Raw genomic sequence first — 24,924 nt, forward strand, 5'->3', positions numbered from 1 at the left:
AGTAGAACTGGGGTCTGCACCCCACCCTTCACCCTCCTGGCCTGTGCATCCTCCAACAGCTACCACGGAAGCGCAAGCAAGCACCGGCTAAGGAACCGCTCGGACACATTGCTCAGTTCTGATTGGACAACACAAGTCACATGGCTGAGCCTGGCCTAAGAAGGAAAAGAGTTCTAGAGAAGATGAGTGAGGGCACAGACCATAAAGGGCAAGCCTTGGTGCGATCTTCCCCACTGGTGGAGGGATGGGGTCGGTGGGAGTCTGTGCCCATGCCTACAGCTCGTAGCCTCTCTCAGGGCTCCCCAGTGTAGGTATGTGTCATGATGTGACTTCAGTAGGTCCAAATGTAACCTGTCTCAATTGTTCCTTCAGGTCCCTGGGCCTGATGACTTTCATCCCCCCCCCCCCCCCGTGTATTAGCGTCCTTGTTGCTCTGGCAACCGGTTTCTCTGGATCCCACTTCTGGAAGCTGGTGACTCACACAGCTACAGTCTTGGTGGTCTCACCTGGCACCAGCACCGTGAGAGTCTGGGACCTTGAGGACCAGGCTTTGCCAGACAGGTTTCCTTGGCTGATTCCCATCAGCATGCTCAAAAGGGAGCCATCCTCAGTAATGGGGAAGGGAGACAGAGAAACACTTCCCACCAGGTCACGTCTCACTGTATGGCATTCTGATTTTGTGACATTTTGCAATAAGCCAGCACTTATCACCCACATGGGAATGGAGCACAGCTCCAGTTAAGGGTTCTTTTATCCATGGCAAGGAAGAAACAGGATTTAGGTACACAGAGGCTTCCAGATCATCTCCCTGCCCGCCCACAGCAGGTTCCCCACCCCCTTTAAAAATTGCTATATTTACTGTAACCGTTGTTTAAAATGTAAATAAAGGAAGAAAAAAAACCCCACAGACTATGAATAATGAAAGTAAATTTATCTTATTCATGTGTTTATGCACACATTTGACAATTTGACAATTATTCCACAAAGCAGGGTTAGTGAGGCTCCATTCCCAAAGACACCTTACGTTTTAAGTTTCTCCTCCACCCCTCACCTTTATTTTGGCCACATCCACCACCAGCACATTAGTATTCCAGGACAGGAGGCCTGATGTGCACGGCAGGACAGCCCCCTTCCCTGTGTGTTACTTCAGTTCCAGCATCAGGTTACTGGGCCTTTGCCCAGACAAGAGGCCTCCTGGCAGACACATTCCTTACAGGCGATCCATCCTGCCCCAGAGTACTAAGGGGAAGTGAACAAAGAGAGAAACCAGGGCCCATGAGTTGGCCAGCAGGAAAAGGTGCTTGCCAACAAGCCCGAGGACCTGTGTTCGAACCTTGATCGAAGGAGAAGATCCCCGAGAAGGAGAGAACCAAGCAAGGCACACAACTCATACCCCCACACAAGAACACGCAATAAAGAAATAAAGATGTGATTCCTTTTTTTTTTTTTTTTTTTTTTTTTGAAAAAAGGAGATGGGGCCTGGCTGGAGGTGGTGTGAGTGTGTGTATAAAATACAAGGTTTAAAGACAATCCAGCTGGGGGTCACTGAAGATAAGCTAAGACCCTGGTCAGCAAATTCTAGCTGTCAGAACAGACCACCCTGGAAAGTTTGTGATTGACTGCCCAAGGTTCTGGAAAGTTCTCCATTTCCTACAAACTTTCCCCTCTAGGATGTCCATAGAGAAAAGCCCAGGTCCTGGCCTCTCACTTGTCATCTGCTACTCCTTCATGGATAGATAGGACAACACAGCCAGTCCTTGGAACTCTGACAGTGACCTCCCTGAAATCCCTCCCACGCCATCGGCCTCCCGGGCTGCATCCTGCTCCTTCCCAGCAGCATCAGCCACACCCTTCTCTCTCTGGCCCCTTCTTTTCATACTTTCTCCCCACACCAAACCTGGGGAGGGTGACTTTGTCCCTGGTACCTACATAACTTTCAAGAAGAGTCCAGAGGGAGGGAGCTTCCTGTGGTGGGAATGCATCGGCTAGAAGTAATCTCTGTTTCTTAAGTTTGTAGTACAAGCTAGACTGTTCTAGAAAGTCACCCCAAGTTTAAACAGACTTCCTACTGAGCTGAAAGCACCATACAAGAACTTTGGAGAGAAGATGAGAAACCCAGAGTTCAGAGAGGTCAAGTCACTGAATCAAAGCCACACAGGTGAGCGAATCGAAGAATGGAAGCCACAGGCTTCTAAGTCTCAGTCTAAGTCTAAGATCCTTTCCCACCCTTCCTGGGAGGACTGGAAGCCAGAGACCTTCCAATTTCTCTAGTATTTAAAGCCAGAAAAGACACCGGCTGAGCCATCCCTCCCCAGCTAGCTCATATTTGAGTCCCTTTAAAGAGTGTTGATTATATATTAAAATGGTACTTCACATGTTTTTCTAAATATTTAAAAGACCCCTCTCTGAAATCATGGCAGAAACACCCATCTGCTTTACCAGAGTTAGAAGGGTCTAGCCCCCTACCATTTTTAAAATTTTATGGGAAGTATAACATTTGGTCATATTGGTTTTGGGGAGAAAATAGATGACCCTTTAGACACAGCAAAAAAGAAACACACACACAAATAAAGGTGGCTGATGTACCAGTCAAACAGTGTTCAGAGACTGGGCTCTACATAAAACTGCTTGTCCCTTTCTCCTTTCTTCCTTCCTTCCTTCCTTCCTTCCTTCCTTCCTTCCTTCCTTCCTTCCTTTCTTTTTCTTTCTTTCTTTCTCTCTCTTCTTCTTCTTCTTCTTTTTTTTTTTTTGCACGTGGCCTCCTCTTTGTGGCATTAACATTGCTCTGGTTCAGCCCAGATGTGTTTGTGGAAAGAAAACATTGCGTTCCTGTTCACGAACTGAAGTTTCAGCTTCATCAAGATGAGAAATCTCTGCATACATACATATATATATATATATATATGTATATATATATATATATATTTTTTTTTTTTTTTAAAATTTCCAAACTGATTTTCTAACAATCACACACCAAGCTATCGTCCACTAGAAAACGCATTGCATCACCATCACCCAGGCATCCAACAAAGCAAAGGGATGCATCTTTGACAATACCGGCAAGGCAAATTCCTAACGATCACTGAGCAACCTCCAACCGCGGCTTAAATGCCGACACCATCCATAAACAACTCTATACTGCCCAATTAGAGAGACAGAGACATAGCATCCTGTCACAGAGATTTGCATGGCTCAGAGTCTGAGATCAGAGAATGGTGAGGGATGGCTTGGAGTGACGGGGGCTTGCAGACGGATGACTGTCATTATGATATTACAGGGACTCACACCTTCCCAATTACTGGCAGGGTTCATTAATTACCACCATATTTCCTAATAGAATCTGAGAGTCGGCTTATCAGCGTCTCCCCTCTGTCTCCCGAAGCCCCCACTCAGCAGTCCATCACCTATGAAAAATTAGACAGTGCTGTTCCGAGTGGCCTATTTAAAGGAGAGAGAAATACGAACCGAAAGGGGAGGGTTGTGCAGGGAGAGAGAAATCCAACATGTGAGACCCAACATTCTTTTGACATGAGTTTTTTCTTCCATTACTGGAACTGCCCTGAAGAGATGAGTGTCAGTCACAAGGCAGGGCTGTCCCTGTAGGTACCCGCTCCACACATTCCTTAGTAAAATCTCCCCAGGACTTATCATCATGTATAAAATAAAATCTAGGTTCCTGCCTCATCTCTAGCCTCAAAGTTCTCCTTCCTTACCTACTATACCCTACCCATAGAGTTCTTTCTGATCATCAAAAGCACCACACCCTTGCTTGCCAGGCTCCTTGTATCTGCTGATTTCCTCTTCCCCTTCCTTCCTTTCTTCCTTCCTTCTTTCCTCCCCCCCCCCCCCTTGGTTGAAGTGGGATAAATTCACCTTGCCAATAACTTCTTTATTGTTTTGGTCCACCACTTCAAACTAACAAAACATTCAAAAGGAGAGAGAGGGGTGGGGGATGGGGTGGGGCTGGCTCTGTAGAGATGGCTCAGCAGAAACAACCTGTGTAGAGAAAACCAGGGGATCAGAGTTCAGGTCCCCAGCATCTAAGTAGCAGCCAGGCAGGCATGGTGGGCTGTGTGAAACAGCTGACTGAGGAGGTGGAGGCAGGGGACCCTCAGGGCAAAGGGGGAGTGTGAGCTAGATTTGCTGAGTCATTGAATTCTGAGCTCAGTGAAAGATCCTGCCTCAGGAAATAAAGTGACAAGTGATGGAGGAAGACCCTAGCCACCAACCTTTAGCCTCCACACACATGTGCACTCATACGTGTCAGCACACACAGACACAAATTTAAAAATGAGGTGTGTGTGTGTGTGTGTGTGTGTGTTGGGGGAGAACGTGATGTCCAAGTTAGGCCAGCTTCTTCTATACTCTGAGACTCACTTCTTACAGTTGAGATTTGAGTCACCTCACCTCCTCAACCATGTGACCTGGACCAGCTCAGCCACCTTCCCGATCATGATACCTGGTTTTCTGGTTTGTGTCTATCACAGTCCCCATCTCCAGGGAGAGCTGCCTTCTTTGCTGTGGTTGTTAGTCGAGTCTGGTGATTCCTAACCATGGCTCCATATTTGAATTAGTGACAGTGGCTACGGATACTGATGCTTAGGCTTGACCACCGAGAGACTGATTCAGTCAGTGGGGGTTGGAATCTAAGCATCCATTTGGGAATATAATTACAGATTATTATTGCTATTATTATTATTAGCAACAATACTAGTTCTAGAACCCTCTAGCTTGCTTGAACAAACTCTCTGTCATTCAATTACTGGCTTTTTAAAAAACTGCTGTTACTATGTTGATCGGGCTGGCCTTGAACTCTTTTAGGTAGCACAGGCTGACCTGGAAGTTGCCTCAGCCTCTCAAGTGCTGGCGTAATAGGTATGTACTGCCAAGCTTGATGATATTGCTCCTGTGCACATATGTGTGTGCAGGCATACTTGCATGCATGTGGAGGCCAGAGGTCAACATCCGGGTTCTTTCTCAATTGCTTCCCAATCTTTTTTCTTTCCTTTTCTTTCTTTTTTTTTCTTTCTTCCTTTCTTCCTTTCTTCCTTTCTTCCTTTCTTTCTTTCTTTCTTTCTTTCTTTCTTTCTTTCTTTCTTTCTTTCTTTCTTTCTTTTTTTTTTTTTTGAGACAGGGTCTTAATATGTAGCCCTGGAACTTGCTCTGGAGACTAGGCTGACCTGGAACTCACTGGGTCTGCCTGCCTCTGCCTCCCCAGTGCTGGGATTAAAGGCGTGCGCCACCACGCCCACCTCTGACCTTATTTATTTATGTCTCTGTGGCTGAGTATCCTCTTGAACGCAGAGCTCCCTGATTAGGTTGGGCTGGCTGATTGGCGAGCCCGTTTCTGCCTCCCCAGCGCTGGGATGACAGGCGCCCGCTGTCGTTTCAGGGGTGCCAGGAGCTGGGGTTCGGGTCCGCATGCTTTATGTGGCAAGCATTTGCTGACCGAGGCATTTCCCCAGGCCTTATGCTTATGATTTAAAGCATCCACGGAGACAATTACAGGTCCAAGCGTGAGAACACCTCCCCACTGAGACTTCTTTCCTTCCACTGCTGGTCCTGGGCGGGCTGGGACGAGGCTTCTACTTTCACGGCTGCGGCCTGGAGACTCGAACAGCTACTTCACCGTGGACGAAGGAACGGATGAAAAGGGAGATAGAAAGAAAGCAAGAAAGGAAAAAAGAAAAGAAAGCACATTTCCTACAAGAGAAGGCGACAATGACAGAAACCTCTGAAGTTCTGTGTCAGGGACAGGTGACAAACTCAAGAGTCTGCTGGCATTTCAGGGAGACTCAGTCCCCCTCAAGGATAATGGCGTGTGAGTCTCCCAGGCTGCCCCCCTTCCCATCAGCTGCCTTGGCAATTATGCCCAATGATCTCCCAGCACGAGGATCTGCTACCGTCAACTCCCTTCTCCGTTTAAATTAAATATACTGAAAAGAGCAGAGACTTCAATCCCTCATCTGTTCACAGATGAAGAAACATTTCCAAATCGTCAGCGATCACATTTTTTTTTTCTTTCTTAATTCTAAGGACGACCAACTGTTCCCAGAGATTGCGATTCCATTTCTTACCTATTATTTCATGTAATGGCATCCCTTAAATTTTAAATTAGCTTTGAAGAATAAAAATAATTGAATTCCTGCTGTTTTGTGTACATAGAGGGTGACAGGAGCTAATGTGGTAATTTAAGCTGTAAATGAGTCTTCACTTTGTGTTCATTAATTACAGCTAATTACTGAATTACAAACCTTCTTGGTTAGGCTCTGTTATGCATTCCTGTAGCATGTTGAATCTCCAGCTGGTAGAGAACTGTTTTATAGACTTACAAGCTGACACACTAAGCCACCACTGAAACAATCCCATTTGAAAACAAGGGGGTGGGAACGCAGAACCTCACACGCTTCTTGGAATTAAAAGAACAGACACGGCGCTCGGGACTCCCATCTTGGGGAATAGATGATCTTGCACACATAATTAGAACAATTTATGCCACAAGAAAAGGAGAAAAAAAAATAGAAAGGAAGGCAACGAATGTTAGGTTCTTCTCCATGCTGGGCGCAATCTATCTTGTAGCATGAAATTTATGAGACTCAAGTCCCTCCCCGCTCTTATCTTCCTGTTCCTTAGAAAGTGAGCATCCAATTATTTATTAAAGGACCCTGCTTTTAATAGTGAGGAAGCATCAAGGATTCGGGAAGTCTTGCCCAATCTTCATGATCACGAATGGCTACAGGGAAAAGATTCAGGGGGGGCAAGTCAAGGATTTGGTTATGACTGACTGATTTTCTCTTATTAGGTTGACAAACAATAATCTATATCTATTCTATATCTATATCTATATAATTTATTGTGTCTATGAGTAAGGCATCTGGGATTAGAAAACATGAGTGTCTTCTGCTTTCTTTCTGACTCCAGGTGAAAGGCTCTGGGAATGTCTGGATCACTAAAAAGACTCCCTAAAAGACAGAGAAAATGCAGAAATTGCCCTGTGTTCCCTGCCTGGCTAATTACATTACAATTGAGCATCTTCAACCTCAAATCCAAATGACTCCAGGATTCAAAGTAACCGTGCTTCAGTAAGACATCATAAGTGGAAATGTGCCTTCCAGCATTAGTTATTAAAAATAGATTACAGAGCTGGGTGTGGTGACCTTCCAATGCAAGCACTTGGAAGGCAGAGACAGGCAGATCTCTGTGGGTTTGAGCCCAGCTTGGTCTACATGAGTGAGCTACAGGATAGCCAGAGCTATGTAGGGTAATACTGTCTAGAAGAAAACAAGCAAGCAAACGACAACAACAGCAACAAAATTACAGCATTCGTAATTACAGACCCTGCTATGTATGTGCAAATATTTCAAAATCCAAACCACTTACGTTCTGCAGCATTTGGGAGTACTCACCTGGTAGGACCATCAAGGTCAGAAGAGGGCCAGGAGAAGCAAGTGGAGACAACTATTAGCTACTTTAGGGAATAAAAAAAAAATCTGGACTCTTTGAGTAGTGGTGGCACATACCTTTAGTCCTACCTGGGAGGCAGAGGCAAGTGAATCTCTGAGTTTGAGGCCAGCCTGGTCTAAGGACTGAATTCTAGGACAGCCAGGACTACACACAGAAACACCGTCTTGAAAACAAACAAACAAAAAATCTGCCCCCAAACCAAAAACCAAAGTCAAACAAAAAGACCCTGGACTCAGTGGACACACACACACACACACACACACACACACACACACACACACTCTAGGACTTGAAGCTGGAAGGGAGAGAGGGAGGCCAGAGGGATTTGGAGGGGTTCGTTGGGGGTGGTTGATAAAATCAAGATGCTTTGTATAAATCTGCAAAGTTCTCAAAGATTAAAAAACGAAAATGAATCTTAAAATAATAGATTATTATTTTTTTTAAAGGATGACTCACTGGAGTTGGAAAGGGTGACACAGAAGCCAAGTGTACTCGCTGAGCAATCCTGAACACTGGCGTTTGGATCCCAGGTCCCAGTGCGGCATCCTGTGTGTGCCTCATTCCAGCACCCAGGGAGGCAGAGACGAGAGCATCATTGGAGCTTCCTGGCTTCCAAACTAGCTGAAAGAAATCGAGTTCCAGGTTCAGGGGGAGACCCCGCCTCAGAGGAAGAGGTGGAGAGCTGGAGGAGAGGACACCTGGCACCCTCTTTGGGGGGTGCAGCTTGAACACACACAGGTGTATCCGCAAACACACGTGCATGCACACACCCGCACCCACACAAACCGATTGTTAAAACAAAAAAATGAACCAGGTAGATAAATATTATTCCCTCTAATTACAAACCAGATTGTCCTTTGGGGGGACCATCTGTTGTCTTCTCAGTGCAGAGATTTTCACTAGGCTCACCTTACTTCCCAGTTACAGGGCTGCCCACGTGACTGAGGTCTGGCTAATCAGTATGCTCTATTCTGCACAGAGGTTGTTTTAGGGATGGGCATATGGCCTAAGTCAGTCCAGGAAACAAGTTTTTGTTTTTTTCTTCCTTCCCTGAAATCCTTTTCACTGGGGTGGTCAGGCTGGGGCTGCTGGTGCTTCTAGGCTGCCACATAAATTAGGCTTCCATCGAAGAAAGGTTATCCAAGGAGCCAGGTGTCCAACACCTTTCAACTCTGGATTCATCTTTGCCTGGTTTTGTTTCTCCTTGATCTTCACAGGGAACAGTAAAATCTCTCTCCCCTTTACATTGCCTTGAGTGGTATTTGTCACATGATAAGCCATGTCCAGGCACTTATGTGATTATCAGCCAACGGGGGACTTGGAGGGGACATCACTGGCATGGCTAGGGGTGAGTGGGAACGCTCTGGTGTGGGACCTGGATGAGTACAGTGAGACTTGAACGGGGTTTTGAAATCCAGTGAGCACTTAAGTGGGAAGAGGGAGGAGAAAGAGCGTGGGGTGGGGCAAGGAGATGCAATTCTAAGGAGCCTGGGCTAGTAGATCCAGGAAGACTGTTTGGCCAGCAAGCCCCAGGGACCCATCTGCCTCTGTCTCCCAAGCTCTACATTACAATCACGTGCTGATGTGTCTAGCTTTAAAATAAAAAAATTTAAAATGGTAAAATCATTTAAAAATTATTAAGTTTTTCTTTGCATGCATGCAAGCTTACATGAATAGATGCATGCTATCTACGTTCAGAAGTCTGCAGAGACTAAAAGAGGGCACTGGAAGGTGCTAAGAACTGAATCCTAGATCTTCTGCAAGAGCAATAGCTGTTCTTAACCACTGAGCCATCTCTTTATTCCATGCTAGCCTTTTATTTATTTTTTAATGGGCTTTAGGGGTTTTGAACTCAGGTCCTCCTCCTGTTTTTGTTTTCTTTCCTTTCTTCCTTCCTCCCTTCCTTTCTTCCTTCCTTCCTTCCCTCCCTCCCCCTCCCCCTTCTTCCTTTCTTTTATTTTTGAGATAAGATCTCACTACATAGCTCTGGCTGGCCTAGGACTTGTTATGTGGTCGAGGCTGATCTTGAACTCACAGAGATCTGCCGGCCTCTGCATGCCTAGTTCTGGAACTAAAAGACTCCGCCCAGCAAGGTCTTCATGCTTGTGTGACTGAGCCATCTCTGCCCTCATCCATCTGTACCTGGCTGCAGCCTACTGGATCTCCAGCAGGCTACTGGGTAGGAAGAGACAAGGAAGGGGCAACTGAGGGAGTCTCTGGGACAGACACCATTAACTGCCCACCTCTAACTCCCTCTTCTGTCTCAATGACAAATGCCTGTTTTCTGTGGCTCTGTGGCGGAGCTAGGTGATTCAAGGCATCTTGCAGAAAGACATGACAACAAAGCAAAGCAAACACAAAACAGACAAGCAAAAAGCAACCTCACCATCCTGGCTAGCGAGTCGTGGTGGTTTGTATGCTAGATGTTCCCTACTGGTTCAGGCCTTTGAACCTTGGTCCCCAGCTGATGATGCTGTCTGTGGAGGGCTAGGGGGTGTGGCCTTGCTGGAGGATTTGCACCACTATGAGTGGACTTTGAGGTTGAAAGCCTGCAGCAGCCCCTTCGAGTTCGCTTCCTCTCTGTTGGTGATTTGGGTTGAGAGCATGAGCACCCAGCTGTTTTGCTCTGGCTGTAGCGCTTGTTTCTTGCTGCCCTGCCTCCCACCATGTTAGACTCATCATCTACCAGGAACCATAAGCTCAATAAACCCTTCCTTCTATAAGGTGCCTCAGCCATCAGTGTTTTATTGCAATAACCGAAAAGGTAACTAATACAGGGGGCTTGAGTGGAATGGGCTGAGTTTCTGGGAAAGATTTGCCTCCTCTCTGAGAATAAAAGATTGAAAACAGAATCGTTGTCCTACTCTCTTTCCTGCAAACAAATGTCTAGTGGTGCAAGACATCTTATAGCGGTGAGGCTACCCTGAAGAGGACCACAGGGCCATCTCCTAAACCATGGTCCCCTGACCCAACACTATTGCTGTTGACTTCTGGTCTACCCACATCAATGTAATTTATTTATTTATTTTTTATTTGTAGCCCAAAACTTTTTATATTTAGAAACTTCTTGTTTTTTTCTAGGTAGGAGACAACTTTGAAATCCCGGTTATAAAACCAGGGTCTCTAGTTTCTCATGATGGATATGCAAGAAATGGCCGATACAGGTTTCTCTTAGCTCAGAAGCAGCACGCGGGACCAGGGGAATAGTAGCAAATGAGATGTGAGCTCGACATTTTCTCTGGGTTGTAGACAGCATATTTCTGGGCACACAGTAGACACTAAGAGAAATGTTTGTTGTTTGTTTTGGTGTTATGAGACAAGAGTCCACATAGCTTAGGCGGGCCTCAACTCTGTAGCCAAGGATGACCTTAAACTTCTGATCCTTTTGCTTTTACCTCCCAAGTGTTGGGAGTACAAGCGTGCACGATCATGCCAAGATTGAGGAAAAAGGTTTTTAAGATTTATTTATATATATTTTATTTATTTATATCGTGTGTATGCTTTGCCTGAAAATAAGCACGGGCAATATGCGCATTCCTGGTGCCTGAAAAAGGAATCAGATCCCTGGAACTGGAGTCACAGATAGCTGTGAGTCAACACATGTGTATTGGGGACTGAACCCTGGTTTTCAGCAAGAGCAGCAAGTGTTCTTAACTGTTAAGCCATCTCTCCATGGGAAACAATTTTTAATAGGTGTGAGAGAGTATGTGAAGGATCATTTCGTCCTGTCTACAGCTCCACTAGATGACTTAGCGTCCCCTCATTCCCAACACAGATTTGTTTCATTTATTCCCTCAACTCTCCTTGTAAATGAGAAGGACCCCTGCCTCACATATGGTAAACTTTTAAATGAGCTATTGCATATACAGAGCTTAAAACAGCGCCAGCGTTTTAAGGGGTCGTGGCTATTCCCACATGCCTGGCAGCGGGCTACATGCCTAGCACCGTGCTATGGCTTTTCCTAAGCAAAATGTCTGTGAGACTAACACAGCGGTAGGCATCTTGGCGGTTCACGTCTGGACTACATGTTTCCTGTGGTGGTTGGCTTTAACTGCCAACTTCATACAATCTGGTGTCTCCGAGGGGGAGAGGTCTCAATGAAGGATCATCTAGACCAGGTAGCCTCTAGACATGTTTGCAGGGGACTGTCTTCATCATGGTAATGGGGGCAGGAGGACATAGTCACAGTGGGTGGCACCATTCCCTATGCAGGGGCTCCTGACCGTTATAGTGATGGGGAACTGAGCTGAACACAGGCATGCACACGTTCATTCCTTCTTCTTGCTGTGGATACCATGTGACCAACCACTTCCATGTCCTGTGGCCATGCTTCCTGCTATGATGGAAGCTCACCTGTCCTTTGAACTGTGTAAGCCAAAACAAATCCTTTCTTCCTTAAGGTGTTTTTATCAGAGGACTTTATCACAGCAGCAGGAAGGCATCTGCCCTTCCTTTAACTTCTTCCTCCCCACTAAAATTTCTGACTAATGCAGTCGCTCAGTTTCTCTATCATTAAAAAAAATTGTTCTTAATTGCATGCATGTTTGTATGTGAGTATGTGCACATGAGTGTAGGTGTTGGGTGAGTCCAGACGAGGGCATTGGATCCCCTGGAGCTGGAGTTACAGGTGATTGTGAGCTGTTCAGTGTTGAGTGCTGGGAACTGAACCCTGGTCCTTTGCAAGAGTAGCAAGTGTTTGGAGCCACTGAACCATCTCCCCAGACTCCATATTTTTAAAAGATGACTATTTTTCTCTGTGTGGATTCCCTTTGGAAGACCTATCCTAAGCAACACTATTCCAGTAGCCACTTAGGCTAGCACTATTCAGCTAGGGGTGACTTTGGCCGTCAGAGAACATGTGGGATTGTCTGAGATATTTTGGTCTCACCTGAGAATCTGCCAGTACTGGATTCTTGTGGGAAGAGACCGGGAAAGATGCTAAACATCCTAAGACATACAGGATGGATCCATGGCAGAGAATTGCTCAGACAAGTGTCAGTGGTGGCAAAATTGAGGCACACTGACACACACACATACACACACACACTCATACACACACATACACAAAAACTTACACACACACATACACACATACAGACACACATAAACACACACATACACACACATACACACATGCACACACATAAACACACACACATAAACACACACACATAAACACACACATACACACATGCACACACATAAACACACACACATACACACATACTCACACACACACACACACACACACACACAGATCGAAGACAAATACATGATTATAAAATTGGTTGTTCATCAAGCCTAAGGTCGCTCCATGGTGCCTGGGCTTTCCTCAACAGGTTTCTTAAGGCCCTTCCTCCTCAAAAACTCAGAGGAGGCAAGTCAGAGTCCGCTGGCCATTTCTCTTATTGGTTTGGGGTAATAGAGAAGTGTCTTCAGAAATGAAACACTGTCTTTGGGAAGAAAAGAGATGCCAACAGTTGCAGTTGTGTACACCCATGTAACAGTGACACATTCCTAGATAGGTTTCGAGGCAAGATATGGATAGGTTTCGAGGCAAGATATGGTCTGGAGTAATAGGACCCCCTCCCACCGCACCTTGAACGTACTTTGGAATGTATGCTAGTCACAAGGTATGCTGAAAAGGCCCATGGGAGAGGTAGGGCAGGTGAAGGAAGTATGAAGGGCAGCTACTTCTAAGAGGTGGCCCTTCTCAGAAGTCAGCGGCATTAGTGAGTCTAAGCAAAGACTCAGATTAAGTGTTCTTTGGCCAAACTTACCTTTTCTCATCATCTAATTTGAATTCAGGAATGGGCATCCTTGAACTCACAACCCATTGCTATTGGCAGGTGGAGTCCCTTCTCTAGGGACAACTACCCTCACACATTCAATAGCAACAGTGTTTAAGGAGACAGGGGTGGGCAGTAGGGTTGCGGACCTGACAGGCAACTCAGAAGAGCTGGTGTGTGTGTGTGTGTGTGTGTGTGTGGTCTGGGTGGTGTGTGTGTGTGTAGGAAGAGGGGGAGGGGTGGTATGTGTGTGTGTGTGTGTGTGTGTGTGTGTGTGTGAGGGGTGGGGTATGTGTACCGAAACCACACCTTGGTGGCTCTCTACAAAGGTTTGATTCTCTTCATGAGTGCGACCCGCCAATCCGTAATCAAGGGTTAATTTCACAGCTCACCGCTTCATCTAGCATAATATCCATTCAGACTAATTAAATGTGTCTAATAATGTGAGTGTCTTTGTCTTTATCCTCCCCTTCTTTGTGTTACACCCTTCACATCTCATCTCCACAACCACACGCCATCACACTCGACTTGACAAGCCGAATTCCATCCCTAAAATTAAAACATTCCTGACCTATCTGCAATGACAAGCCAGGCGAGCTTCACGGAGCTTCGGCCCATGAAGGGAGCTGACACATTTGTTTTTAATTTCAAAAGAGTAGAAAGTGAAGATCTGACCCCGTCAATCAAGCCCTGTGACAAGTTTAATCATTGGTGCCCCACAAAAATCACGGCTAAATAGGAATGCAAATACTGTATCACAGGGCTCTTATATATGCTAATCAAGGAGAAGTAATCAACTGACAATTTCACCGATCTCCTTTCTGAAGAAGTCACTCAGCGCTCTGTCTCTGGGCTACAAAGAGGAGGTGGGGGGGGGGAGACAAAGGGGAGTCAGGAGGTTCTTCACCCCCCACCAGCAACCTTTCTTTTATTTCTCCTTCTAGGACACTTTCTCTTTTAAAGAGAGAATTCACTCTTTTGATCCCCCCCCCCCTGAACTTTAAAGCAAAGAACTCGCACAGTTACACGTCAATTGTACTTTATTATCCATAGCCGGGCCAGGCAGCCAGCGTACCAAAACTTCCGCTAAAATAAAAATCATCATTTGTCTTTGTCATTAATCTGTTCTCAAATTCTCTTATATCTTAAAAGTGACTGACCTCCACAAGGGGAGGCAGGGGAAAAGTTTTTCAAGCAGTTGAAAATCTGAAAATGGCGATGTTTGGCAACTCAAAGGATGACAAGGCAGATTTTCTCTAAAGACTGCAACCTCACAGTTGATGAGAACATCATCACTGTTTTATGTTTATTTAAATTTTTTTTCACTTATGTGTATGAAGTTTCGCCTGCATGAATATCAGTGTAACTTGTGCATGCAGTGCCCACAGGAGCCAGAAGAGGGCGTCGGAACCCCTGGAACTGGAGTTACAGATGGTCGTGAGTTCTGTGTGGGTTCTGGGAATTGAGCTGGGGTCCTCTGGGAGGGCAACTGCTCAGACATCATTCTTGCCTCCGAGGAGAACTTTATAGGCACCAGGAAATTCTGGGCCAAGGGTCTGTCACCTCAATGTCATGCGATTCCCTGTGCCAGTGGAGAGAGGGCAGGAGTTGGGGTTAGTCTACCTTTCATGACCATTTCCATATGGAACCTAAGGGCACTGCGTTTACAAATCCTAGAAATTCAAATTCAAGTGTTTCTTTTCTGATTTTAAAAGATTTGTTTTTATTATTTTAAACTTTGTGTGTGTGTGTGTGTGTGTGTGTATGTGTGTGTGTGTGTGTGTGTGTGTGTGCTGGAGAGATGGCTCAGAGGTTAAGAGCACTGGCTGCGCTTTCAGAGGACCCAGGTTCAATTCCCAGGACCTGCATGGAAGCTTCACAGCTGTCTGCAACTCCTGTTCCTTATATAGACATACATGAAATTAAAAAATAAATTATTTAAAAAATTTAAAAATTATGTGTGAGTGTATGTGTTGTGTGTGTATGTCTGTGAGTTTGTGTGTTTGTGTGTATGAGTGTGTGTTTATGAGTGTGTGTGTGTTGGAATGTTAGTGTAGGTGTCTGAAGAGCTAGAGGACTGATTCCCCCAGAGCTGGAATTGCAGGACTTACAGCGTGGCTTGGGTGCTGGGAACTGAACTTGCATCCTCTGGAAGAGCAGCTTGTGTCCTTCACCACAGAGCCATCTCTCCTGCCCCTCTGCCTTTACTGTTTAAGGAGCTCTAAAGAGAGTCAGTTCATTGGGTCCTTCAGTCACAGAAGGCCAAGAAAAAACATTCTATGCTTGTCCAGGGCTATGAAAATGGAACATCCCAGAAGTTCAGGTGTTGTCAGATTGATTCCTATTGATTCAAATCAAACCAACTTCCAAACATGTGGGGCCATTGTCTCCTTTTTATAAACAAGTGGGAGATATGGGTTTTCCCTCTTTCACTGTGTTCTGTGGAAGGACAGATGGACTGAACCTTGCCTGATTCTAGTGTTTTGTACTGCCCAGGTAACTCAGCATGGTTTTTCCTTTTTAAGTAATTGGGAGGAAAATCAAAGAATATTTGTGACATAAAAGTGATATGAAATTCCCATTTCAGTGCCTGCAAATCTAGTTTAATGGCGATGAGCTCATTGGATGTCACCTGTGGCTGTCGTGCCAAGAAGGCCTGTGAATACTGAGGTCATGTGGCCTGCAACATCTGGAATACCGAGGTCACGTGACTCAAAGCAGCTGCCAATCTAAGCTCATGTGACTTTCAACAACTGGAATATTGAGGTCATGTGGCCTGCAACATCTGGAATACTTACTGTCTGGACCCTGTCAGAAAATGTTGCCTGACCTCTGTTTTTATATCAGCATGAAAAGTTTGCCAGGATTTGGCTCTGCCTCAGTTTCTCCAGGCATGGAAATTCTTCAACAATGAATACATGTGAAGATGACTCTGGTTTCTGAGAAATGAGTGTTTAGATTATGCAGAAGGACAGACTTATTTACTCCAGAAAATTAAGCCACTTCATTCGTCTTTTCTGCTGCCCAGTGTCTGAGGGAAGGTGCTTTCTCTCAGTGACAAACATTTGCAAGGCCCTGGGAACCTTGAGGTAGCTGGTGGGTAGCTCTCTTTTGTAGCATTGCTTCAGATTTAGATTTGATCCATTTTGGAGTCATGGTGGGGTTCCCCCAAACAGACTATTAACTGCAACAGAAAAGACAACGGTGATCTAGCCTGGGGTTTAGTCCTCAGAGTCAATGTGAGGAGAGCTGACAGCTTGAGCCCTGGGAAATGAAGACTGTGGCGATTCCTTACTCTTAACAGTACTGTAGCAAAGAAGAGCAAAAGGCAAGTATTCCTTTCTCTATAATATGCCAAGGTGTTTGTGAGGGTTCATCTGCAGCATCAGCCTGAGGACACTTAGGGGACACACCCAACAGTGTGTCCATGAAGATGTCTCCAGAGAGGTGTGACTGAGGTGGAAAGATGCCCCCTCCCTTGCTCCCCCCTAGGATCTCCAGATCAGGCTGGCCTCTAACTCCATATTGAGGACGACGTTGTGTTTCTGATTCTCCTGAGAGCTGGAATCATGCACGGGCAGCATCACATCCAATGTAGACACTGCTGCCTCTTGCATGCTAGGCAAACATTCTACCAATTAAGCAACATCCCTAATTCTCCATGATGCTCTTGAGCCATCAGTTGCTTTGCAGGTCAAAGGAAGATAAACCTCCTAGGAACACTTTGTAGGCAGAATTAGGGGGTTTGTACACATCCTTAGAGAAGTTTCTAGAACATAATTGACGTTAGGAGGTTTCTTAAAGTGGTTGACTCTATAGGAAACTCCTGAAAAGGGAAAGGATAGGAAAGGCAGTCCAGGCCCTGGGAGGGAGTGGGTGCTCTTGTGTGGCCCGGAAGAGAGGGCTGTGTGACGGTTTGAATGAGAAATGTCCCCTATAGCTTCAGATACTTGAAACTTGCTCCCCAGCTGGTGGCACTGCTTAGGCAGGTGTTGGGGCACAGCCTTGCTGCAGGAAGTGCATCACCGGGGTAGGCTTGTGGGCTTAATAGTATCACCCTACTCCCAGCTGGCTCCCTCTGTTTCGTGTTTGTGGTTGAGGATGGGACCACTCAGCTTCCTACTCCTGCTGCCTGCCATGCCTCAGCCAGTACGCACTTCCGTCCTTCTGGAACCGTACGTCCAAACAGACCACGCCTTCCTTAGGTTGCCTCTGCTCATGGTGTTTTATCCCAGCCACAGAAGAGTAGCAGGAAACATGACAACAGCAAGAGCATACAGCACATTTCAGGTGTCCAGGCTTCAATGAACCGAGGCTGCCATTCAAGTACATTAAGACCCCAGTGCATGGGTTCCCAGGGAGGGGTCACTGCCGACTCCTGGCTCCCTCTCCTACTGACTTTGTGGCAATGTTTTGTTGTTGTCGTCGCAGCTCTTGAGTGCATATCTTTCTCTGTAACTGGCTAAGTTTCTGAGTGTTGTAAAACCTCCAGTTTATGATCTGCAAAATGGGCCCAAGGACACGGTGAGGCATGAGGAGAAATAGGATGGCCTTAACAGAAATCCACCAAAAGCAGGAACTCACCCTACCGTGCGGTTAACTCCTGACACCCTGACTGTAAACAGAGAGAGCGAGAAGGGTTTGAAGTGAACATCAGTGTACTTGGGGTGAGGGTGGTTTTGGGCTGAGGAGATGGCTCAGCTGGTAAAATGCTCGCTGTGCAAGCATAAGGACCTGAGTTCAGATCTAGGGCACCCAAGTAAAAAGCTGCGTGCGATTGTGTGGGCTTGTAATGTTAGCACTGGGGAAGCAGAGACAGGTGGATGCCTAGGCCCACGAGCTAACCACTTAGGGCTAATGAACAAGTTCCGGTCCCAGTGTGAAAGACCGTGCCTCAAAAACCAAGGTGGGTGTGCCTGGAGAGCAACACCCAAGGTTACACCCGGACACACATACACACACTTACACACTCACACTCACTCACACACACACACACTCTCCCAGACATAGGCTCACTTGCAGTTTTGAAAAAGTGTGTTTTGCAAGTAACGAAGCGGGTTCCGGTCTCCTGGCTCTGCACCACGGTTTCTGGTCCTTTCACCCACAGGCTGTTAGGAGAAAAGCCCGGCTTTTGAAAATTAATCCTGTGCAGGTGGCAAATGACAAGACTGGCTGGCAGGTGTGTGCGTGGCGATAGGAGTCAATTTATTCTCCCTCTGAGGCTGCCTAAGCCTGGTGTTGGAGATGGGTGTGTGTCTGAAATTGGATCGGCAGGGGGTGGCTCTCAGTATTTTCAGTTCCCTTCTCCCTGAGGAGGTGTTGAGAAGGTATAAATTACACAGGGCTTTTCCTTTTGTCTCATCGCCAGGCAACCAGTGTTTCTTTCCTTCAAAAACACCACTCAGATCTGGTGAGATTAATTGTGTGTGTGTGTGTGTGTGTGTGTGTGCTCCCAATGCTGGTGAGACCAAGGGGTGAACGATCACAAGGGATGAGAGGAGGGGTTGGAAATAGCTCTGTCCCTATTCACAGCTCTCAAACTGTCCCCCTGGAGGCTTCGGGTCACCAAACTGGTAGGTGTGTCAGCACCTACATTCTAGAATCTTCCTGGGAAGTCATTTGCTGGCTCTGTGGGGGAGGGGGTGGTTTTTAATTGATTAGTTTTTAACGATTTATTTTGTTCTAAGTTTTGTGTGTGTGTGTGTGTGTGTGCTGTCTATGTGTCTGCTTGAGGCTATGTCCATGTGCTCATAGAGGCCAGAAGATGGCATTGAGTGCCCTGGAGCTGGGGTTAAGGCTGTCGAGAGCTGCCCAACATGGGTGCTGAGAGTAAAACTTGGATTGTCTGCAAGGACAATCAGTGCTCTTAACAGCTGAGCCACCTATCCAGTGGCTTTCACACTGGAGACAGTGGGCTGTCCCTTGCTCCATGACCAGCTCAGAACACAGGGCCTGACACCAAACAAGAAGGGACTCTAAGGAATGTGTGGGGAAAGAGAATTAAGGAATCCAACACTGTTACAGAGGCAGGGGTCTGAGTCAAAGCAAAGCTCCCCAACTTGGTTCCCATGGAAACATAGCTCTGTAGGATGCCAACAGGTGTTATGTGCCAAAACGGCTGTGCAATCAAGTATGTTTGTGTGAGACTCTCCTGCAGGATGCCTCCCTGTGTCATCGCTAACACGGACCCCTGAAGTGGGGTGTGCACATCCTGTGTTGTTTGTAAACCTGGAACCTGGAGCTTTGTTTCCCTTGAGCGTCTTGGGTTGGTGTTTTGAGGAATGCAATTTGTGAAACTTTGTATCTGTCAGTGGGCCATTGGTAGCTTTTGCTATCTTCCTCTGGCTGGGATAAGTAGCTTGCCTTTCTCTCGGCTTTGAGGCCTTCCTTCACTCCCAGTTTTCTCGAGCATCCTGTCTGCCTGGCTCTGACCCTTCTTCCCCCATCTCCCAACACTTCAGTGCCCTAAGCACTGCATATCTTACTTCCTGGATACTCTGCCCTCCAGAGTGTGATCCCAGGGACGCTGGACACAGCAGTGTGGGCTGATGGGTGGCCACTGCAAGAAAGGTGATTGGTGGACTTGGGAGTGAGTAAAATGCTTGCCTGAAGACTGGAGTTTTAGCCGCAGAACCCACATATAAAAGAAATCCAGGCAGGGACACACACACACACACACACACACACACACACACACACACACACACACACACACACTCCCAGCACCGGGAGGGAGGAAACAGGTGGTCCGAGAGGCTTGATGGCCAGCTAACCTAGCTTGCTAGGGGAACTGTAGGAGGGACCTGGTGAGAGAGCCTGTCTTACAACACAAGATGGACAGTGCTTGAGAAACAGTAGCCGGGGTTGGTCTATGGCTCCTACATACACAAGAACAAACCCGGATACACATGCATACCGTTTGTATAATATGCACACAGAAAATAAAAGGTGAAATCTAGTTGCACAGCAAATGAATAAATTTATGAATTACTGCTTTGCACACAGGACAAAGAATTGGTATTGTGTGAACGGGACAGAGGATGCACAGTATCTCCAGCCATCGGGCTCAGTATAATGATCAGGGCATGGACAGCACAGTGTCACATGGGCTGGGACAGGTGTATTTAACAAGAGACATCAAGGGTCACTTAGCAGGACGACATGCCCAGCAGGAGTAAATGCTCACATGTCAGGCGGGAGGGCACACTGCTGCTGGCCCAGAGACACTCTGCTTCTCTTTGTGGCGAGAACCAGAGAGAACAATGGCTTTTTTTCCTTCTTAGATCAGCTTCACTTGGCGGAAAGGGGCTGAGTTACGAACCCAGCACAAGGAGGCCGATAACCCTGGGTTCATGAATTGGCTTCGGGGTTGAAGAGACTGCTCAGTTGGTAAAGGGCTTGCCTTGCAAGCGCAAAGAACCCGAGTTCAAGCCTCAGAACCCATTTGTAATCCCAGCACTGGGGAGGTGGAAACAGGTGGGGCCCAGCCTGGCTCACTTGGCAAGTTCTGGGCCAGTGAAAGACTTCGTCTCACATAACAAAGTAGTTGGCACTGGAGGAATGGCACCTTTTATTGTCATATGGCCTTCACATGCATACCACAAACACACTCACATACATACCAATGCACCCATGCATGCATACATACTACACACATCACAGCACATATCCATTAACACCATATATACCACTGCACTCATATCACATCCACACATACCATTCGCACACCACACACAAAACATACCAATATGGACATGAACACACATTAATTCTTTCATTTCAAAATGCCAGTTGCAAAAAACTAAATAATTATATGTGCAATGTTGTATTCTTTAGTATTACACTTCTGTCTTTTAACACTGGTTCCTGAGTATGTGTGTATATAAAACCACACACTATAGGTGAGTGCATATAGTCATATATCCATGCATGTATCATGTGTACATATGAACATTACTTTCTTTTTCTTTTTTCTTTTCTTTTCTTTTTTTATTTTTGAGACAGCATTTCTCTGTGTATAGTTCTGACTATTCTGCAACTTGCTGTGCAGACCAGGCTGGCCTTGAAATAACAGAGCTCCTTCTGCCTTTGCCTTCTGAGTGCTAGGATTAAAGGCGTGTGCCACCACCATCCAGCTTATGATACTCATTTCTAAGACTGTGTTTTACTATTATGTCATTTTCTCTGTCTCTTGAAAAAATATTCATTTTTATCTTAAATTACATGTGTTTGTGTTTCTGTGTGTGGGTATGTGCATGTAAGAACAGTGTCCAGGAGGCACTGGAACCCCCTGGAGTTGGAGTGCAGATGTTGTTAGTCAACCAACGTAGGTGCTGGGAATTGGACTTGGAAACTCTGCAAAAGCAGTCTGTATTCTTAACTGCTGGATCATTTCTCCAGTATTTTTTGAGACAGGTTCTCCTGAAGCTCAGGCTGGCTTCAAAATCACTGTGACTGAAGATGACCTTGAACTACTGATCTTCCTGGTCCTAACTCTTGGATGTGGCAGTTATACATATTTGCTACCACACCTGGCTTATGAGGTCATTTCCCCTTTCATTTGTATTACAAGATTAGACTGTTTTACTGACTTAGGGGGTTATGTGGGTAGGGATGGGTAGACCAGTTGTCTGAAGAATAGGATAACATAGTGATGAGTGATGTAATCCAGTGGTTTAATTTAGAGAGGGGTATGCCTGGAGAATGGTAAGGGGTGTAGAGTGCAGTAGAAATAGACTTGCGTCCCTGGGATATTCTGTCTTGGTAATTCCAGTGCTTCATGTTGAAAACCCCATCCTCCTGCCATATCAGTTCCCAAGCTGTTCATTGGACAATGAAGTTCAATACTTTAAACTGGCATGGTAGTGCACACCCATAATACCAGCACTTGGGAGGTAGATGGGGATTTGGAGTTCAAAGCCATTCTCAGCTACATATGTAGTGAGTTTGAGGTAAGACTTTGTCACAACAAAGCAAAACAAACAAAACAAAACTCTCAGAAAACAGTCTGCCTGTCATTTTGTTATCAAGAGAAGTCTTGTGGTAACGGGGTATGCTCAAGATAGGTAGGGTTGGAAAGAGGGCTCAGTGGATAAGAGCACTGGCTGGTCTTGCAGCAGACCCCAGTTTGATTCTCAGAACTCACTTTTCATGTGAAGACACTGAGGTTCAGGGAGGTTCTGTAGGTCTTCCCAGGGCTTGCAGTGGGAGCTGGGAACAAAGGCTAGGTCTATCACAGTCTATGGCCCTGTTTGAAGCTACTGTGTCTTGATGGCCACCTTTTAGGACACAGCACTCGCCTAGAGACTAAGATTCCAGAAGCTGCCCGTGGTTCACAGGAGAAGCTCATGGGAGCCTCCATTTGGATAAGGCAGGCTGAGGTTGGGTGAATTGAGAGTAGAGGCCTCAAGGGGCTCCGTACCACACCAAGAGGTTTGAGGAAATCAAGGCCATGGCCCGAGCATCGGAGGCATCTCTTGTTAAAGAAGTTGTCCTAGCGTCATTGTCAGGGCTGTGATTAAACGCTCGCTTGGTTTACAGTTCTTGGTTACAGTCTGTTGTTGAGGGGAATTCAAGTAGGTATCTCTGCAGCCAGTCACAGTACACACACAGTTAGGAACAAAGAGAAACGAAAACTCTCGTGTTGCCTTCTTGCTGCTTCTGCTTAGCTAGTTTCCTTCACTGTCACATAGTTCAGAGCCCAGGCCATGGCATGCTGCCTTTCACATTTGGGGTAGGCTTTCTTGTCTCAATTAGTAATCGAGACCATTCCCCACAGACATGCCCATAGGGTAACCTTATCTAGTTTCCCATAGGGTAAACTTATTTAGCTAATTCCTCATTAAAACTCTCTTCCCAGGTGACTGTAGGTTGTGTCAAGTTAACAAATTATCGTAGAAGACTTCGATTACTTGTGGGCAGAGCGCTCCCACAGAAGACGATCCAAAAGTATCAAACACAGCTCTGGGCAGAAAGTCTTGTGTCCATGACATAATCACATTAAACTCCAAGGAGCAGCAGCCAGCAAAAATGGAATTACGATGCATAGCAAACTGGTAGCCTTACTAACAAGTAATGCCATAGTCTTACAGTTCTTACAAATATTATCATACTCATCATCAAAGCCAGAAAGGTGGTACAGCAGGCAAAAACACCTTCTGTGCAAGCCTAGTGACATTATCTCACCCTGGAACCCATATAAAAGTGGGAGGAGAGGATCGATAACCCAAATATGTCTTCTGACCTCAACATGTGAACCATGGCAACACCCCACCTATGCACACATGCACATGCAATAATAAATTAAAATTAAAATAATGCAAGTCACCAACACAGTACTTATCATGATGGTGGTGTCAAAGCCACTGAGCTGAGAAAATGATTTATTTATTTATGTGTATGAGTGTTTGCCTAACATGTGTTTGCATACATGTAGTGTCCCATGCACTACATGTATGCAGTGCTTAAAGTGGCCAGAAGAGGGTGTCAGAGCCCCTGGGAGAGGAAGTTTTGGATGGTTGTGTACTGTCATGTGGACTCAGGGAACAGAACCTGGATCGTCCGCAAGAGCTGGTAATGCTCTTAACTGCTGAGCCATCTCTCCAGCTCGTGACCTTCTCAAAGGATAAACCGTCCTCTCCAGATCTTGTTATGTTACTGAGACTTCTCTTCAAGTCCTAGACCTGACTCCACACACCTAGACACCCCAGTTGGCTCTGTTGGGTCTTGCATCGGAGTGGTCTCCGTGAGTTTGGTTCGTGGATGTGTCTGGAGAAAGAAGATATGATAAAAAGGCGGTGGCGCTGGTGGTTTTAAAGAAGAGTGACATAGGGAAGAATCCACAGCCATCGCGGGGCAAGCAAGGGCAGACTGGGTGCCTCCTGGAAGTGCCGTGCGAGGCCTTGGGATGAGCCATCTAACTCAGCAAGCATGACAAATTACAGAACAGGTTATGGTGAATTCCAAAGGCACTTTCTAGGCCAGGTCTCCTGCTCTACAGCTCTACAAGGCTGACATGCTAAGCAACACTCACTGGGCTGTGAGAGTTTCTGGTATTTCAGCATATAACGGACTTAGAGGCTCAGCTTTCAAAGCAAAGGATGACTGTGATGTCTATGGAGGAATCCCAGATGGCTCGGTCAGTAAAGTAACTGCTGTGCAAGCAGTAGGATGTGAGTTCAGATCCTGGCACCTACATAAAAGCCAAGCATAGCAGTGTATGCTTAAACCCCAGTGCTGTGTGTGTGTGTGTGTGTGTGTGTGTGTGTGTGTGTCTGTGTCCATGTGCAGAGATGGGCAGAGACAAGTCAGTCTTGGAGACTCGCTGGCAGGCCAGTGTAGCCAAGCTCCACACTCAGTGAGAGAACTTGTTTAAAGAAGTAAGGTGGAGAGCACCAAAGGAAGGCGCCAACACTGCCCTCTGGCTTCTATAGTCAAAGGTGAGTCCCCTGCCCCCACACACTCCTAAGTAGCCTCTATTGTTGGTGCGCTCTATGTCAGCATTTCCCTCATCCAATAACATTCAGACAAAACAAGGCCTACATCATGTCCACTTTGCATTTAAACTGATTAGAAAGTTAGTTCTGCATTTGATTAAGTTCTATAGAAACCAGGCTGAATCATTAAGCAACGATTCTCTGATATTTTTTCATGTGTGTGTGTGTGTGTGTGT

The 24,924-nt window shown here is 46.1% G+C and overlaps 1 protein-coding gene across 1 annotated transcript in view; it reads right to left on the reverse strand.

Annotated features, from left to right (window-relative positions):
• Window positions 1-24,924, reverse strand: part of Tshz2 (teashirt zinc finger homeobox 2) — a 424,927-nt gene that overhangs the window by 23,425 nt on the left and 376,578 nt on the right. The gene's annotated exons all lie outside the window — the stretch shown is intronic.

This window comes from Phodopus roborovskii, unplaced genomic scaffold (genome assembly GCF_943737965.1).
Source record: "Phodopus roborovskii unplaced genomic scaffold, PHOROB, whole genome shotgun sequence".
NCBI classification, from domain to species: domain Eukaryota; kingdom Metazoa; phylum Chordata; class Mammalia; order Rodentia; family Cricetidae; genus Phodopus; species Phodopus roborovskii.